Raw genomic sequence first — 16,379 nt, 5'->3', positions numbered from 1 at the left:
TAAGCGCATTATTTTGAAAGGAACTCTGAATTATTTCTAATGTTACCTCCTCCCTCGTGATATACATAAAATAGCCCTTTCTGCTTTCACCCCAAACCTCTGTTGCTGTAGATAAACTCATTCACGGGGTCACACACTGGCAGCCCTCTTTAGATAACCTGGTCCAGCCTTCTAAGGAAGCGCCACTTGGCAGTTACTTGCAGACCTGAGCCGAGAAGTTACGGTTGCTGAATCCTCACCCCAAATAATTTCCCTGTGAGACAGTAGCCTTTCTTCCCTCCAGTAACAGTAGTCAAGACCTAAAAATAACCACCTCCTATACCATCAGCAACGCTTACATCATGCCTTCAACACGGCAAACCTAAACCTTACAACCATTTGTTAGATTCTTATGACAACTCAACTTAATTCCACTTATGAGTGAGCATCAATTTAAAAAAAAAAATGATTTAAATAACTGCATTGTATAAAGCATGGTAATAATGAAAGACTGCCAAAAAGCACAGAATTACAGTTAAATCATAAACATTTTTAGTGTAGGTCTACTTTCTCAATAGGCAAGGTCACATCAACAGATGGAATGAACGAGAGTTTTGATCAAGGGCTTCGTGACCACCATGACCTACATCTGACATGTATTCACCCTAAGGACTGAGTTCAGGAGACAATTAAGTCAACTGAAGATTTAATCTGTACAAAGACTACACACACAAAAAGACCTTGAGATCCTGCTTCTCCCATTTCCAATCCATGGTGAACACTGCGGTGCTGATCTGTCAGAGGCCCAGCTCTAGGGGTGGCTCACTCAGCTACCACTCGCCAAGTGTCTTCCCCGAGCTGGGAAAGCGTAACCCTCAGTTTCATTCTCCCATGCAGCTGGGGATGCTGTGTGACCTGGCCTGGCTAGGACGACATCAGCAGAATGAAGCATGCTGGGATAGCTGGAAAACTCTGACTGTGAAGTGGACACCTGGAAAGGTGGCAGTGCCCATGCCCTCTTCTGTCTGATTGCAGATGCTCTGCCTGGAGTTGCAGCTGTCATCTGTTAAGAGGTAATGGTAACAAGCAAAAAAGCCAAAAGCCAACCTGCCAAGGACAGTAGGGAAAGATGAAGACACCCGAGTCCATGCTGGCTCCCAAGTTGCTGGACGGAGCCCTCCTTCCACTATCTTTGTTCAAAAACCACACAAATGAACAAAAATCTGACCTGGTGAACACACTGGCAGGTTCCTGCTACAGACAGCTAAAAGTATCCCTAAGAAATACATTTTAGGGCTTCCCCTGGTGGCTCAGCGGTTGAGCGCTGGGCTGTGAGGCTGCCCACGGCCTCTGCAGCGCCGGTTCGTTCCCCGGCCACCGGCGAGGGTCCCACAAAAAAAAAAAAGAAAGAAAGAAAGAAATACATTTTAATAGCTTCCTCCCAAAGCCTGGTCTCCAGTCCTCACCCTGACTGCCCACGGTAACTGGACAGCCCACCCGACGGGCACGCGTGTCTGTCCTTGCACTGTGTGTACCTGACAGTGGCCCACCTCTGCACGGCGCCAGCACCCCGGGGCCCAGGCATTTGTGCAGGTGCAGGCTCACAGGAACGGACACCCTAAGGGGCACACCACAAAACCAGTCTCTTTTTCTCAATATCTTGCCATTGCTTTCGCAATTCCCATTTGGTAAGGAAATGTCCCCTTCTCTGAAACACCTCAGTAGTGCTTTACTTATACTTTAATGGCACATCACCTTGTCTCTTCTGCTATATTCACTTAATGTATTTTCTCTGCCCAGCTAGGCTAACAGTGGGCGTTATGTTGGTCACTGTGCTGCTACACTGTGACAGTGCCCAGAACAAAGACCTCAAGGACAGAGAAAACTGTTAATTGAGCTGAGCAGGTAACTTGTATTGCCTTGAATTAGCATTTAAACACATTAGGAAATTTTAGTAAATACTACGGTGAGCATCTCTTTACTATTTCCTGAATTTTGGGGAAAAATAAGGCCATGAACTCCAAAAGGACACTTTTGCACATGCATGTTGCAAAATGTCCCCATGGCGTCAAAATGCAGAACGTACACACGAGTCTCCACCAAAACACAGGCTGGAGGGGAAATGTCTGGTCGTCGTAAGTATGAGGCTGGCACCCACGTGGACGGAGGAAATGGAATTTTAACATAATCTCTTGCAGCTGCTAAGGGATTCACGCTATTTTTAACTGCTCAGAACAAAGTCTAGCACCTAATCCTTATTTGATAAATGATATTTGTTTTATTATCAACACAAAAATAGATGCCAGAGGTGAGATGTAACTGGCTGAATGGAGAAGCCATACAGGGCAGTACACACACTCTTACCTGAACCTCCTCTCAAGGAAACTGCCTCCTCGCCTCCCCTGTCCTAACTCAGACTTCATTGCCCCAGGTCAGACTATAGAGGGTTTGGCAGAAAATATCTAGGTGATAGAGCGCTTATCTCTACGGCCATCAGTTATGTCCTCAAAGAGAGCACCTTTACTCACAAGGCAACCAGGCTGGCAGCAAAGAGGGAAGAAAGCAGGTTTCCCCTGGAGGCCCTTCCTGGCTGTGGTCAGCCATGGAAGGAGGCGGAGAGCCAGAGGACCCGGGGATGGCAGGGTTAGAAAGGTCCAGCACAGCAGCAAGATGACTGACAGCCTAACGGGGACCAAAGCGGGAGAATGGGCCCCTCCTCGTCTGCCACCTAGTACAGTCACAGCCACACAGAGAGGCCGCTGGGATGCACCCTGGGGACAGGAACCTGAGGCATTCCTCTTGCTCTCAAGAGCAGAGCATTCTGAGTTTGCTGAAGTGAACAACAGTAAAAGATCTTAAAACACTGATACTGGGCTGACATTGTAATTAACAGGACCAAGAAACCCAGGCCTGGGGCAGAAGGGCGGCTCCTGCGCACACACATCATGGCGCCAGATAGCAGAGGCTGCAGCTCCTTCCCTCAGCACCTCCCATTGGCCTCGGCTTCAAAAGTGCAGCCAGCAGCACAGCCTCCTGGGCTACTTGGGGGAGAACAATGTGGCCCCAAAGTGGGCCAGATAAGCAGTTAGGAGTCGATCTAAGAAGAGAACCCAGGTGGGGGAGCAGGTGCAGAGATTAGCAGTAGGAAAGAATGTTCCTCCAGTGTCAACAAGATTTTACACTCTTACTTTAGAATGAGAGAGTGAAAGTACTCATAATTAGAAATACTATTATTTTAAGGATGTAAGCAAATCCCCTTATTAAATGTCAAGAATACTGTGTTTATCCACTAACAACAATTCTGGCATTTTTTTTTTTTTACATTAGTAAAAAGTTCATTCAGTAAGATAGTGAGGTGACCTTTCTTTTCACTTTAAATACAAACATTAATTTCATGTTTTATAGTATTTGCAACCCTTGTAGAAGCAAAGTGCTCTTTAATTATCAAGTCTCTCTTCCTGAAAAGGTTATGTGAAAATATCATAGCATTTACTTTTAAAAAAGAAAAAAAACGGGCAAAGTGTTTGTTACACGCTAGAATAGAAAATGTAAACAGAAAGGAAACCACTAAAAAAATAGCATATTAAGATGACTGTCTAGAGAGCTTCCCATCTCTTACACGAGAAAATCTACACATCTAAGACACGGGCCTCGGCAGAGTCAGAGCAGCGCTAGCTGGTCCCTGAGCCAGTCATGCTGGGACAGAGGGGCCTTCACTCAGCTGCCTCCCTCGGCCTTCCTCCAACTTGCACTTAGATGTTAAGAAGACACGGCTCTCGGGCCTCCCTGGTGACGCAGCAGTTGAGCGCTGGGTTGCGAAGCTGCCTGCAGCCTCTGCAGCGCCGGTTCGATCCCCGGCTGCTCCCCGGCCACCGGAGGAGGGTCCCACATGGCACGCAGACCTCTCCTGCCGCCTGCTGCTCCCCTCAGCAGTGTACTTCGGTCCTTCTGCCTGCTCAGTTCCCTGCTCTGGCTCTGGTGAGTTCTCTCACCCTCCTGCGCTTCTGACTGTACCCAGTGCTTGTATAAATGATAAATAAATAAATAAATCTTTAAAAAAAAAAAAAAAAAGAAGACACGGCTCTCTAGTGAAAAATATGACATCCTTTTGTGTATTTTTAACTATAAGGCTTCTGAAGTGTTGTTCTAGGAGCCTACATCAAATTTCCTAAAAAGGCCCAATGCCCAAAGCCCCTGTTTTGAGAAAGAGGATCAGGGAATTCTTACAACTGTGCAGGAGCAGTGTTAGCCCACCGTTTCTGCTGCTACACAGCCACAGACATACAGATGAGGCCTGTGCCCTGAGGCCTGCACCCTGACACTTTCCCTGTTCCTCCATTCCGTGCTTAAAAAAAAAAAAAAAAATTTAAAAAGAACCATAATGGAGCCTGTTTGAAAACACCACCCACACTTGCGTCTCCCGAACCTGTGGGCACTTCCCCAAAAGACAATTCAATACTCACATCAACAATGTGAGAGGCATTCACGTTCTGGTGAGATCTCCACCCAGAAGTGTGCTTGTTATTGCAACGTAGCTAATAAAGAACTATACCCTGGTTCTACAAAATAAATAAATATTAAAAATTAAGAAATGACGAAGAGAAGCGCCGGGCACTGAGCCGGCCCTGACCAGGGACAGTGAGGGGGGCGGGTTGGGGCTCAGTGCTTCAGGCTAGGAGACACCCCACCGAGGAGCAGCCCCTGCTATGTCCGGTGCATGGCTGTGGGCTGCAGGTGGATCCCCTTGTTCTCCCCAGAGGACAAAAGCATAGGAACCCAGGGCTGCTCAGGTGGGAAGCCCTTGCTGGTGGAGGCTGAGGCCCAACATGGAGGCTAGATGTGGCCCCGTCCTTGCTCCCCTCCATGCGCCTGGGCAAATAACCAGGTCTTTTTGGAACTGAGCTCTGAAAAAAACCTTTGGAATGATGGGGTCATTGGAACCTCGAGTTTATAGCCGGCGGGCCAGGAGCCCAGGTGACATCCTGGGTCTGTGACTGGCATCTGAGCGGGTGTGTGGCAGCCTTGCAGGATGACCCTGTATCCTGTGGACTCAGATGCCATTCTCGGGCAGTGTCAGGACTGAGCTGACTTGGAGGACAAGGAGCCGGTGTACTAGAATTGCTTGGCAGGGGATGACCCCCCATTGTAACTGATGGGAGGAAAAGCAGTCATCTCTGAAAAGCAAGTTTAAAATATGTGAAGAAAGACATGACAATTGGTTTAATTATTTTTGCAACTCAAAGAGACTGTAACTCCCCAATCTTGAATATACACAGATACAACGGGAAGGTATCACTGGGTTGGAAAGGAGAGCCCCAGAAAGCCGGCTCCCCCACGGAGCCCCAGGGCTTCCAGAAGAGCAGCAGTCACTAAGCACATTTTACCACCCCGACCAAAGCTGACGGCTTCACTGCCCGTCTGCTCCTGCTGGCTCCAGCTCTCCAAAGCCCCACCTGGCACAGAACTTCCTAAGCTTCAGCATGGGACATGCCCGAAGACCAGGTGAAGCCACCTTCCTCGCACTGCCCTTTCCACCGTAGCTGATTCCTCCTTTTACCAAACAGAAGAACTATCAGGAATAAACACGTCAGCAAGCCAGCGGGCCCTCTCTGCTCACTGCCCGCCACCCAGCAAGCTCTTCCCACCCCAGTCACAGAGAGTATGGATTCTAAGAAAGGGATCAGAATATTCCAAGTTTTATGCTACTACAAAAGTATGACATGTCCCGATAGAAGAAATCTGGAATTGCTCAGACTCACCGGTAGCCCAAGCAATGCTATCTGACTGGCGTGGGCCTGAGACAGCAAGGGAGGGAGTGGCATGTAGAGCTGGTGCTGCAGTCACTAGGCTCGCCCCGGGCCGTGCTGCCTTCTGTGATGAAGGTGAAATGAATTCCCTTTCTTTTTAAAGTGACTGCCATTTTTGTTTTTAATATGAGGACTTTCTGAGGAATGAAAACATTAAAAAGGACTAAAATTAAGTAACTTATCACGTCAACTGGGGAAAAAACCAGAAAGACCTAAGGAAGCACAGAAGTGGAGATTCATTCCTCAGCAAAAGCTAGCTGGCTGGGGCACAAAGGGAAATCTGGCATGTATAGTAAGAAGCAAAATCAAGAATCACTGGAGTGGACACTAAAAACACAATTTAAAATTTAAAAAATACTCTCCCTATATAGGGAATTCCTACTTCCCAATATATTTAATTACCTATGATCACATCATTTCCAGCAAAACTCGACTCAAGCTGTCCCCATCTTGGCGGGGGGCGAGGGGGAGGGAGTAGGTATGATGAACATGTTGACATTACTTTTAAAATGATGTCTGGAAATAAGAAAAAAAATGGTACCTTTTCCAATTCCCTGGGTATTCGCATACAAGTGTACACGCGCTCTCTTCTTTCTGTGTACTTGGCCTCATTGTGCTCGAGGAAGTACCCTCGGGTTAGTTCAGCGCTGAGGAACCTCAGCAGCGAGAGCTCTACGGGAAAGAGGACACAAAACAAAGACAACAGTGTTTATCAGGAACTCACTGGGGGCTGGGGCCACAGGTCACGCAGCTCTACAATGAGAATAAAACCAAGGACTCTGATTCCGTGCCCAGAACTGAAGAAACTACACACGAGTCACCAGCCAAGACCCCAAGAAGGTGGTGGCATGTAGCTGCCATGCCAGGGGCGCAGCAGGGACTCGGACAGGGCCAGAGCAGTCACACGGCGCTTTGGAGAGCCTGCCCTGGCCTCAACGGTGACCTAGGACCTGGACGGTTGGAGAGATGACGGGAGGTGAAGAGAGCAAATACCAAGAGTGCGTACAATGGGCACTGCACATGCGGAATGGAAAGGGAGCCAGGTCACCTCACGGGCTTGGCTTAAGCCCCAGACCATCCCGGGCGAACGACATGGGTTCCGCGCGATGCAGCGTCGCAGACTCTGTGCGAGTGTGTGCACGATGCCATTTCCTGGGGGCTGGCTCACCAGCAGGATGATGAGCATGATAAGCTACACAAGGCAGAAATCAGCCAATTCTGGAAAAGCCCCTTCCCCTGATCTGTCCGTTTGCCCACCCCTCTGTTTACCTACAGTCATGGGGTCACCTCAGGCCAGAGGAGGCTGAAGCCTCTGTGCTGGGCTCTCTCTGCAGACCTGGTGGGGAGCTGCGGCCGCCCAGGCTGACCTGGTCCTGTCACGTGACACCTGTACCCGAAGCCCAGCACCCCCGGCGCTCCTCCACCTGCCTCCTCACAGTGACCTTCCCTGCTTCGGGTCTAGCAGCTCACTTCCATATTCAAAGGTAACAATACACCAAAAAATTACACACACACACACTTTCATGCCAGGTTCACACACTGTTTGGAGGCAGGGAGACCATGAGAGCCATCTGGGCACTGAACCCAGGAGGACAGCAACTCCTACCACGTGTCGAGCGCCGTGAGGCTCTCAGCGCGTTTGCAGCCGAAGCCACGAGCGCAGACGTCAGCGCTAGTGCAGGTACCGGCAGAGGATAACCCGGTGCACAGAGAGAAAGTTTTTGGCTGGGGACTCTCTCGGGACGTTGTGGGCAGCCTGGACCCAGTGTGAGAGCTGCTGTCTGAAGAGGAGGAAAAGAGCCCCTCTGAGCTGCAGACAAGAGCAGCCCAAACTAGTGACGATCCACCATCGTATTCAGTTCGGTCTCCCGTGAGAAAGAAAAGGATGTTCTGATCAGCTGGCATCTGGCATAGCATTTTCTTCCTGTAAAAACTGAGAGGCAACAGGACATACAGAAAGCAGAAGAATCTGCTTTTAGATGTTTTGCCTGCACCAGTGAACTCTGGCTCATGAGCCTGGAGGGCGGTCACTCACCACAGTTCTGCGCCGCACCTGACCTGGAGTCCCCCATTCTTGCCTGCCCCCCCACTAAGTCGGCGCTTCCTCCAACCTCTGCTGATGGCACGTGAGTCACTGGCCATGGGAGGTGGGTCAGAGGTGAGACCCACAATCCAAACCCCAGAGTCACAGGCTCTTCAGGTCTGCCCGCTGAGCCTGGCCTGTATTTCCAACTGCCTCCAGGCAACTCCACCTGGGGCCCCAGAGACCCCCCTAACCTGCCGCAGCGACTTCAGTGTCTTCTCCACTAAGCCCACCCATCCTCACTCACCTCCCCCCCCCCCACTGGGCACAGCCAGGGAGGCAGCTGGACACCAGAAGCTGGAGGACAATCTGACACCCCGCTCTCCCTCCCACCTCTAGTGCTACCGCCTCTTCCTCAGCAAGGTTTGCCACCTTCTCCCTCTTCTCCCTCTTCTGTCTCACCCTCATTTGCCCGTCGTCTCTCCCAAGGCTGCTGCCTCCCTCCTCCTGCCCCTTCTCTGCCCAGGCCCTCTTCCCACCAGGGCAGGTGAGGGCCCGCCTGTTCAGCAGAGCTGACCCAGACCCCATCCGCGGTGCGCCTCACCTGCCCCCCCCCCCCCAGCTCTCGGGGCACCATTCTCCGCTCACACTACTTTTCATTTCCTGCCAACACATCGACAGGTTTACACCGCCCTGTGGCTAAGGATTCCCCTCCGTGAGTGCTGGTGCACCGCGCACGTCCCGGCGGGCAGAGCCCAGCCTTCCCAACCGGCCACGGCGCCCCCCAGCCTGGGCTCCCGGACACGCCACAGGCCTTTCCCTGACTGAGTCTCTCCTCCTCCTGCGCCTCCTCAGACACGGAGAGGACCAATGCTGAAGCCATGCCTGCTTAAAGGACACGGGGACCAGACAAGAGCACAGCAGAGAAAACAAGACAGAAACCCAAATCCCATGTGGCCGAGGCAGTGAAGACGATGCCAGAGAGGCCAAGCCTGAGCCAGAGCTGCCCGGGGCCAGGGCAGAGGGAAGGAGCCCCCTTCCTCGTGCACGACCAGGGGACAGTGGGGCCGGCAGCACTGGCATGGCGACACGCGTAGGAGACAAAAACAGGACATCACACAATTTCCCACTTAAAAAAGCAAATTAAATCAGAAGGCTGAGCTAGCTAGGCCGGCATGACGGGGTCTTTCCTGACGACAGCAGCGTCTGGCTGTGCTGCAGGAGAAGAGAGATGGCCAGTGGAGAGGGGCTTGGCACCAGCTCTGTCACAGAGTAGTCCAGGCCCTGCTCATGGCCTAGAGTGCAAGGTGACAGAAGCGTGAGGCCGAGGGCTTGTCTGCCAAGTGACACGGTTGGGGGACAGGGGATCTGCACAGAAACGCAGAAGCATCACCCCATGTTTGAGACTCACTAATAATTTCAAAAGCCTGTAGCATTAACCAATCCTGGTTTGGTGGTTACCCAATGCCGAATGATGTTACTACTGCAATTCTGGTTTCAGGGATAAAAGGTAACATGATGAGGGTATTTAACAAACTCTGTAACCTAAGTCACATCTTCTGAACGAAGTTCTATACTAAAAACCCACTGTGAGTCTGAGATCAGGTGCCATGTATGGAGTGCGCGCCAGACATGAGGGCAGCGATCACACGGGTTTTTAAAGACACATTAAAGCAGCACTAACAAAAGAACCAAGCTTCAAGGGCGAAATATTTCGCAAGTTTCCTCTTACCTCCCTCGCCCCACTCTGGAGACCTGGCCCTGCTTACGGGACTGGAACCCTCCCACTCCATGGCACTGAGTTTGACACGGCCTTGCACACGCTGGCCACATCACAGAATTCTCAGGACAATGCTGAGCTCTAGAAGAGTCGGGAGTGGAGTCCACATTTTGCTAATAAATGCAGAGGTTAGAGGCTTGTCCCAGGTCACTGAAGAGCTAAAGGGCCCCTTGGGAACGGAAGCTCCATCTGTGAATGCCAAGGCCAGCGTGCTCGCCGCCCGGTCCCGTGGCCACCGTCCCCTCTGTGTGACAGCCACAGCAGAGAAGTCAGCGGGGCCCTGGCGCACCTTAGACCAGGCAGAAAGAGCCCTAGACCCCAACAGCCCGTGCCCCTGAGCCTCTCGTCAGTGGCTGTGCCTGGGTGGCGCCCACCTCTCCAAGACCCTGCCACACGGAAGGATGGGGCTTTGTCTGCTCTGCGGGCTGCTGTGCTCCAGTACTCCTCTCCTCTCCTCTCCTCGGCGGGTGTTCACTTGACTTCTACAGCCTCACCTGAGCAGTCTGGCCCCAGATGCTGGGCGCAGGCCGGGGCTAATCAGCTGGGAAGGGCATTGTTCTCTCGCCTACCCTGGGCACCCTCTGGGAGGATGTGTCAGCCAAGTGCACCTGAACTTCCCCAGGGCTGTGGAGCCACTTCATTCCTCCCTAGCAAAAGCAATCTCATTGGTTATCCCAAATATCTGTCTTGACTTTTTTTAAAAGAAATCATTTTCCATAAAAAAAATCCAAATGTTTGCTTTCTTAACTTATTAGATGTCAATCATTTTTATTTCATATGTCCAGTTCTAAGAGGGAACATCATTTAGTAAAAATCTTTTTAAAAAAGTACTTCACTAGGGCCTCCCCGGTGGTGCAGCGGTTGAGCGCTGGGTTGCGAAGCTGCCCGCGGCCTCTGCGGCGCCGGTTCGATCCCCGGCTGCTCCCCGGCCACCAGAGGAGGGTCCCACATGGTGCGCAGACCTCTCCTGCCACCCGCTGCTCCCCTCAGCAGTGTACTTCAGTCCTTCTGCCTGCTCTGCTCCCCCCTCTGGCTCTGGTGAATTCTCTCACCCTCCCGCGCTTCTGACTGTACCCAGTGCATGTATAAACAAAACAAACAAATATAATAAATAAATAAATAAAAACATGCCTCTATTAAAAAAAAAAAGAAACTAAAAAAAAAAAAAAAAAAAAAAAAAGTACTTCACTGGTTATAAACAAGTGCTTCTACATTTGAGAATCAAGTTTCAACAACTGTGAATATTTAATAGAAGGAAAATTATGCCAATCATATAGCCAACTCAATTCCTGCAGGGTACTTTTCATCAATCTTCAGCCCTAACACACACTTGCTCTGTGATCCAATATCTCAAATTCAGAAAAAGTATAGTACATTACAGGCGTCTTCCTTATTCCTAAAAGAAATATGTTTACTTGTTTTTTGAGAGCTTGTTCTAGAAATAAGAATACAGGATTTAAAAGTATTAATTAAAAGTAATGAGTAACCGTAAGTATATTTATAAGCTAAGTAATAAGTCTAAATATATCTTTCTTAAAATAGCACTGACCATTAACCATTAAAAAAAGTGGGAAGTAATATCTGTTAACAGTTAGGAAAACATTATGAAACATGCAGATCTCCAGTCTTAAATAATGTAAAATTATGTTCCTAAGGCTACACTAAAAAATAGGACTTAAGTTTATTACACAAATATAGAAGTGCCCCTGGACATGGCTAACCAGGAATCAATACAACAGTCATTCTGCCTTCAAATCAAATGCAGTGAAGGCACCATACAAGGTTTTAAGACTCTCGAGCTGTTCATAAATGGTCTCATTTAAGGAAGCAGAGTATTGGCGGATTTTCATAAATTTCTAGACGGAAAGCAGGAATAAAAAAAGTAATGCCTTTTTCCAAGTCACAAGGTTACAAAGTTAAGGACTGAAAGTGGAAACACGGTGTCATTAATCTGTCAGTCACTGCCACCCTCTTCCCAAAGCCCTCTTACACGAACCTCCCCTAAACTGAGCTGCAAACAAGCTGCGAGGGTTGAATTCTGGAGGGTAAACTAGGTGAAGTTACACATTTTAAAAAGTTAAGATATTGAGCTGGTCTAAGACCAAAATGACTAACTTTTCATTTTGTTTAGTTTGCATGAACTAGTTAAGTAAAGTGAGCTAGAAGTTTAAGAGCAGGGCAATAGTCTGCCAGAAAAGAAGAAACTAATTTGACTTTATCCGTATCAGGATCATGCTCACTCCAAGTTTCCCAGTCAGTTTTACAGTTATCCTTATTTTCCTCTGTAAATGGGAAATCACTGTACTCTAGAGCATAATTTCCGAACCACAGCATTTATTCCTCCATCAGGACAAGCTGGGGACAGGGTAACTGTAACCCTGTGGATGTGGGCTGATTAAAAGAGCACACACTTAAATAAAAATATGACATCTGTAAAATGAACTTAACAAATTGTAATACCACAAAAACTAGGACATATGGAACAGTCAAAACCTTCACCTCACTCAGAATCTTGTGTGAGAATGGCTAAAATGAAGAGCAGTGGGTTTCTGGGGTTTCAGTATTTCTGCCTCTGCTTATTCCTTCGTGGTGGAAAAGCACCCGGTCTGCATTTGGGTGGAGCAGAGAAGAGAAGCACAGGAGATGGATGACAAGTTCCAGTTCCAGAGGTGAAGCGCTACCATTAAAAAAGAGGAGAAAACAGTCTCCATGGCAGGTCACGGTCAGAAACAAGGCTCTGTCTGGTCCAGCCCCTGCGCTAGGCTCTTGGGTTTTGTCAGCAAGACCTTACCCTGCACAGGCCCCGACACCTGCGTTATCTCATCCGCAACAGTAGGTGTTATATTTATGTTATCCCAAGTCTTCCACTGTGAAGTCCCCATGGTTACTAAAGCCAATTTAAATACTTCAGATACTAAGGTATTTACTAGAGCTATGAAAGGAAGCCGAATGGATTAGGCAAGCAGTGTAAACAAGTGTGAGTCTACAGAGCAATCCAACAGCCAAACCAAGCCAAGAACAGGTTGCCTAATTCTTAGTCCAAAGTTGACTTGCTGGACCTGGATCCCTAAATGGGAACATGGCTATCCAGAAGTTCTCCCACTTAAGAGTCCAGTGGAGAGCAAGCACAAAAACAGGGTGATATGTCTTATCATCTGATCTTATGTCAAAAAAGAGTTGGTAGTATTTTTCAGAGTTGGAATAAAAGACAGGAGAGATGAAGCTGCAGTTCCTGACGCCCACTAACCCAGACCCCAGACCGGTGACCACCTAAGGCAAAGGCAGAGAGCGGGAGTGAGGTCCACATTTACCTGTGCTGAGGTGTAAGTACCGGCACTTGAGATTTCCAGTCCACTGTCATGCTACACAGAAGTCACAGCACGAGTTCGGCCAACCAAATGACAGAGAAGACTTTGGAAAGACAATAAAGCTTCACAGAGATCCAAGTGTTTGGTATACACAGCTGTATATACACAAATTAGTTTCCATGCATTTATTTTCTAGCCATATATACGAACAAGGAGAGGTATAAAATAAAAAATATGAACAATGTAGTTAGATTTTTTTAATTGGACAGGAGGGTTGGAAAACACCTAATTTGTATGTTCATTTTAGGAATTCTAAGTTTTTAGGATAGATTGACCAACGTCTTATTTGTAAGAGCCCAAAATGCCTTGAGAGAAATGATAAAGGAGACTTTGGAACTAACGGATGATTAGGTCACCAACACACAGTTTATGACTTTCAGAAATGCAAAACAAAGGCTCCCTCCCTTAGGAAGAGTGACTGGCGCATCTGAGGCAGGCCGGGCACTAGGCCATAAAACCAGGGCGGTCTTAAGTCAAGTGCCAGCACCTTGGCCGGGAATACCTTTGATTCTGGGAATACCTTTGATTCTGGGAAAAACACTTCTCACAGAACAAGAGTTGGGAAGCCCCTCTGGTCCAGGCCAGCCCTGGACAGGGGAAGAGGAAAAGGCTGAGGAGCAGGGGAAGGAGCAGGGCTGGGGGATTGGGGAAAGCAGAAACCACTCAGGCCTTTGCGGATGGCTGAAAAAACTCCAATCTCCAGGAAGCTCACCCATGATGCCACGCAGAGCAGAGGCAGATCCCAGTGTAAGGGGCCTGTGTGGAGGCCCAGATGGCATTACACTGGCTGGTGACCCCAGCTGAAAGTTTCTGATGTGCTTACCTATGTCCTGATCCCCCAAAGCTGCCACTGTCATCGCTCCTCCACATAACTGATAGAACTGGGGAGCCAATGAGGCCTATCTCAACAACTGAAACTGGAAGTATCTCCCTGATGATAACTTTCTGCAATTATAGGTTAAAAAAGTCCAGCTTCAAACATGTTAAGTAACCATTCTCCGTCAGTCACACTGATGAAGAATGTGGGTGGGGACATGATGAACTCTACGGAGGCCTACCCTACCAGCCAGGCAGACCCCTCCTCAGGAGGGATGTTGGGGGTACTCCAAGGGCCCAACATCTGTGTACCTTAAAAGACTCCTGACAACTTCATTTTCTGTGCACGCAAAACAACAAAAAGAGGCTTTTATAACACTGACTTTCCTGAAACTCAGAAATATTTTTAAAAAATTATAATGAAACCTGACCACATTTGTTTCTATTTGCACTGAGGCACTTTTAATATTGCACTGGGGCACTTTTAATATTCAAATCTAAGTAAGTAAACAGCTAAGAGATTTACTGTCTTGTCTTACTTCCAACCTGCCAATTCAAAAAGTAAAATACTCTTGCAAGCAGGTGTTTAACTGACATCTACACCCAACAGAGTTGAGAATTTTTAAGTGGTTGATTGAAAAAGACTGAACAAGGCACCGTCTGTGCTTAATTTTTCAAAGACATGGACCTCTTCAAAAATTGAATCTATGTCTAGTGAGTACTGACAATAAGCAAATCAAGGAGGATCTCACCTGATGAGCCTTAGAACATTTAAATATTCCTACATTTTCAATTCCTGCATACAAAATAAATATTTATTTGCATGACCAGCAGGAAATGACGGCTAATACAGTCCCTATGGGGCGCCAGATGCAATTCTCTCTCTGGGAGAAACGTTAACTGAGTTATGCTTCGGTGGCTGTTCAAAAACTTACAATTATGTAAGAATTAAAACGTGATCACCCCGTGCAACGAAACACGACGTCTCAAAATCTTTTTCCTTTAAACCGAATGCACCGGGGCAACAGGCACACGCGTGCAATGTACAAAAATCTTTAAAAGCGAGAACAAAACCATCGCTTCAAGGAACCACACAACAACACGCTCCGAACTTGCCACTGAAGCGGGAGTCACAGCGCATCTCTGCTCACCCCGCAATCACATATTTTTCCAAAGTGGCTCCGAGCTCCTGCTCGGGGCGAGCTCGCAGGTGCCATGTCGGGGCGGGCGGGCCGGGCTGCTCCGGGCCAGCGACCCAACTTCACGGTCCAGCCCGTCCTGGGGCGGCGGCGAGGCCAACCTCCCCGCGGGCGCGTTAACAGGTTTCTGGGGTTCAGTGCGCGTGAAACACGGAACCGAGGAGTCACCTTGGCCCGAGAGGAGGCGGCGCGCTCGCCGCCCGGGGCTGGGCTCCGGGGCGCGAGGGTCCCCAGGGCGCGGCGCGGCGGGGGCGCCGGGGGTCCCCGCGGTCCCCAGAGCCGTCTGGGGCCCGGGCGCCAACTTCCCGCGGCCGCCCGCGGGGACCCCCAGCCCGGCGCCGGCGCGGGGTTCGGGCCGCGCGCCCCGGGCTGTCAGCGGCCGCGGCGCCGCGGGAGCCCCGGGGAGCCCGGGGACCCGCGCGCCCCGCGGCCCCGGCCGGCCCGGGGTCCCCCGCCGCCCCGCGCGCCCCGCCGCGGCCTAGCGCCGCCCGCCTCACCTGCGCGGCCGCGGCGCCGCTCCCGCCGCCGGTCGCTCTCGTAGAAGCCCAGCGTCTCGGTGCGCTGCGGCGCCGGCGGGGCCCGTGGCCGCCGCCCGGCTGCTGCCCCTCGCCGCGGCCGTCCCGCTCGGAGCCGTCCGCGCCGCCCTCTCCCGCGGCGGCCGCGTCGCCGCCGCCCGCCATGTTCCGCGCGCCGCCGCCGCCCGCGCCCGCCGCCTCCCTCCAGCCGCCCGCCCGGCCTCCGCCTCCGGCCGGCCCCCGCCCCGCCTCGCCCCGCCCCTCGGCCGGGCCCGGGCCGCCGCCGCCCTCCGCGGCCCGCCGGCCGGCGCGCGCCAGTGGCGTCAGCGGCGCGTGAGAGGCCGCGGCCGCGGCGGCCGCCGCCACGGCGGCCGCCATCTTCCTCCTGCCCTCGCCTGGGCGCGCGGGCCCGGGCTCGGCCGCGCGGGGCTCCATGGCGCCGGGCGCCGCCGGGGCGCGGGTGGGGGGCCCGCCGGGCGCGGGCGGGGCGGCGCGCGGCTCGGCGGGCGGAGGGGCGGCGGCGGCGGAGCCCCGGGGCGGCCGAGCGCGGGCGCCGCGGTCAGCGCGCTGTCCGGCCGCCGGCCCGGAGCCGCTTTTGCCCGCTCGGGGCCCCGAGTGCGCCGGCGCCGCCCGCCCCGGCTTGGCACAGCCCGCGAGGCCGCGGCGCGCAGGGCCCGGCTCCAGCTCCCCGACCCGGCCAGGTCCGGCCCCGGCCGCCCTCGCTGGTGGACTCCATCCCGCGGCGGAGCTCGGGGCGCGCGCGCCGCCTGACCCCGGGGTGGCCTGGGCGGCTCCCCAGCCCCCGGCGAGAGGAGGTCGCGGCCGCTGCCCCCCGGGGGCGGGGGGGGGGGGTCGGGCTGCGAGCCAGGCGCGTCCTCGGGGTCCGGCCCGA

The 16,379-nt window shown here is 51.6% G+C and overlaps 1 long non-coding RNA gene across 2 annotated transcripts; it reads right to left on the bottom strand.

The window, feature by feature from the left end:
* Window positions 1-5,318: 5,318 nt before the first annotated feature.
* On the bottom strand, window positions 5,319-15,532 carry LOC129146148 (uncharacterized). Of its 2 annotated transcripts, none has more exons than XR_008552657.1 (3): window positions 15,470-15,532; window positions 6,328-6,458; window positions 5,319-5,923 (listed from the first exon to the last, which is right to left on the bottom strand). It is a non-coding gene; the product is annotated as an uncharacterized LOC129146148 (long non-coding RNA). The 2 variants fall into 2 exon arrangements; XR_008552658.1 differs by lacking the exon at window positions 15,470-15,532 and adding an exon at window positions 9,542-10,632.
* Between the last annotated feature and the right edge of the window lie 847 nt (window positions 15,533-16,379).

The sequence above is a fragment of the Talpa occidentalis genome, unplaced genomic scaffold (assembly GCF_014898055.3).
Source record: "Talpa occidentalis isolate TD23 unplaced genomic scaffold, MPIMG_talOcc4v2.1 talOcc4.1701, whole genome shotgun sequence".
NCBI lineage: Eukaryota > Metazoa > Chordata > Mammalia > Eulipotyphla > Talpidae > Talpa > Talpa occidentalis.
The sequence above is the reverse complement of the archived record's forward strand: the minus strand, read 5'-3'. Positions and strand labels throughout refer to the sequence as shown.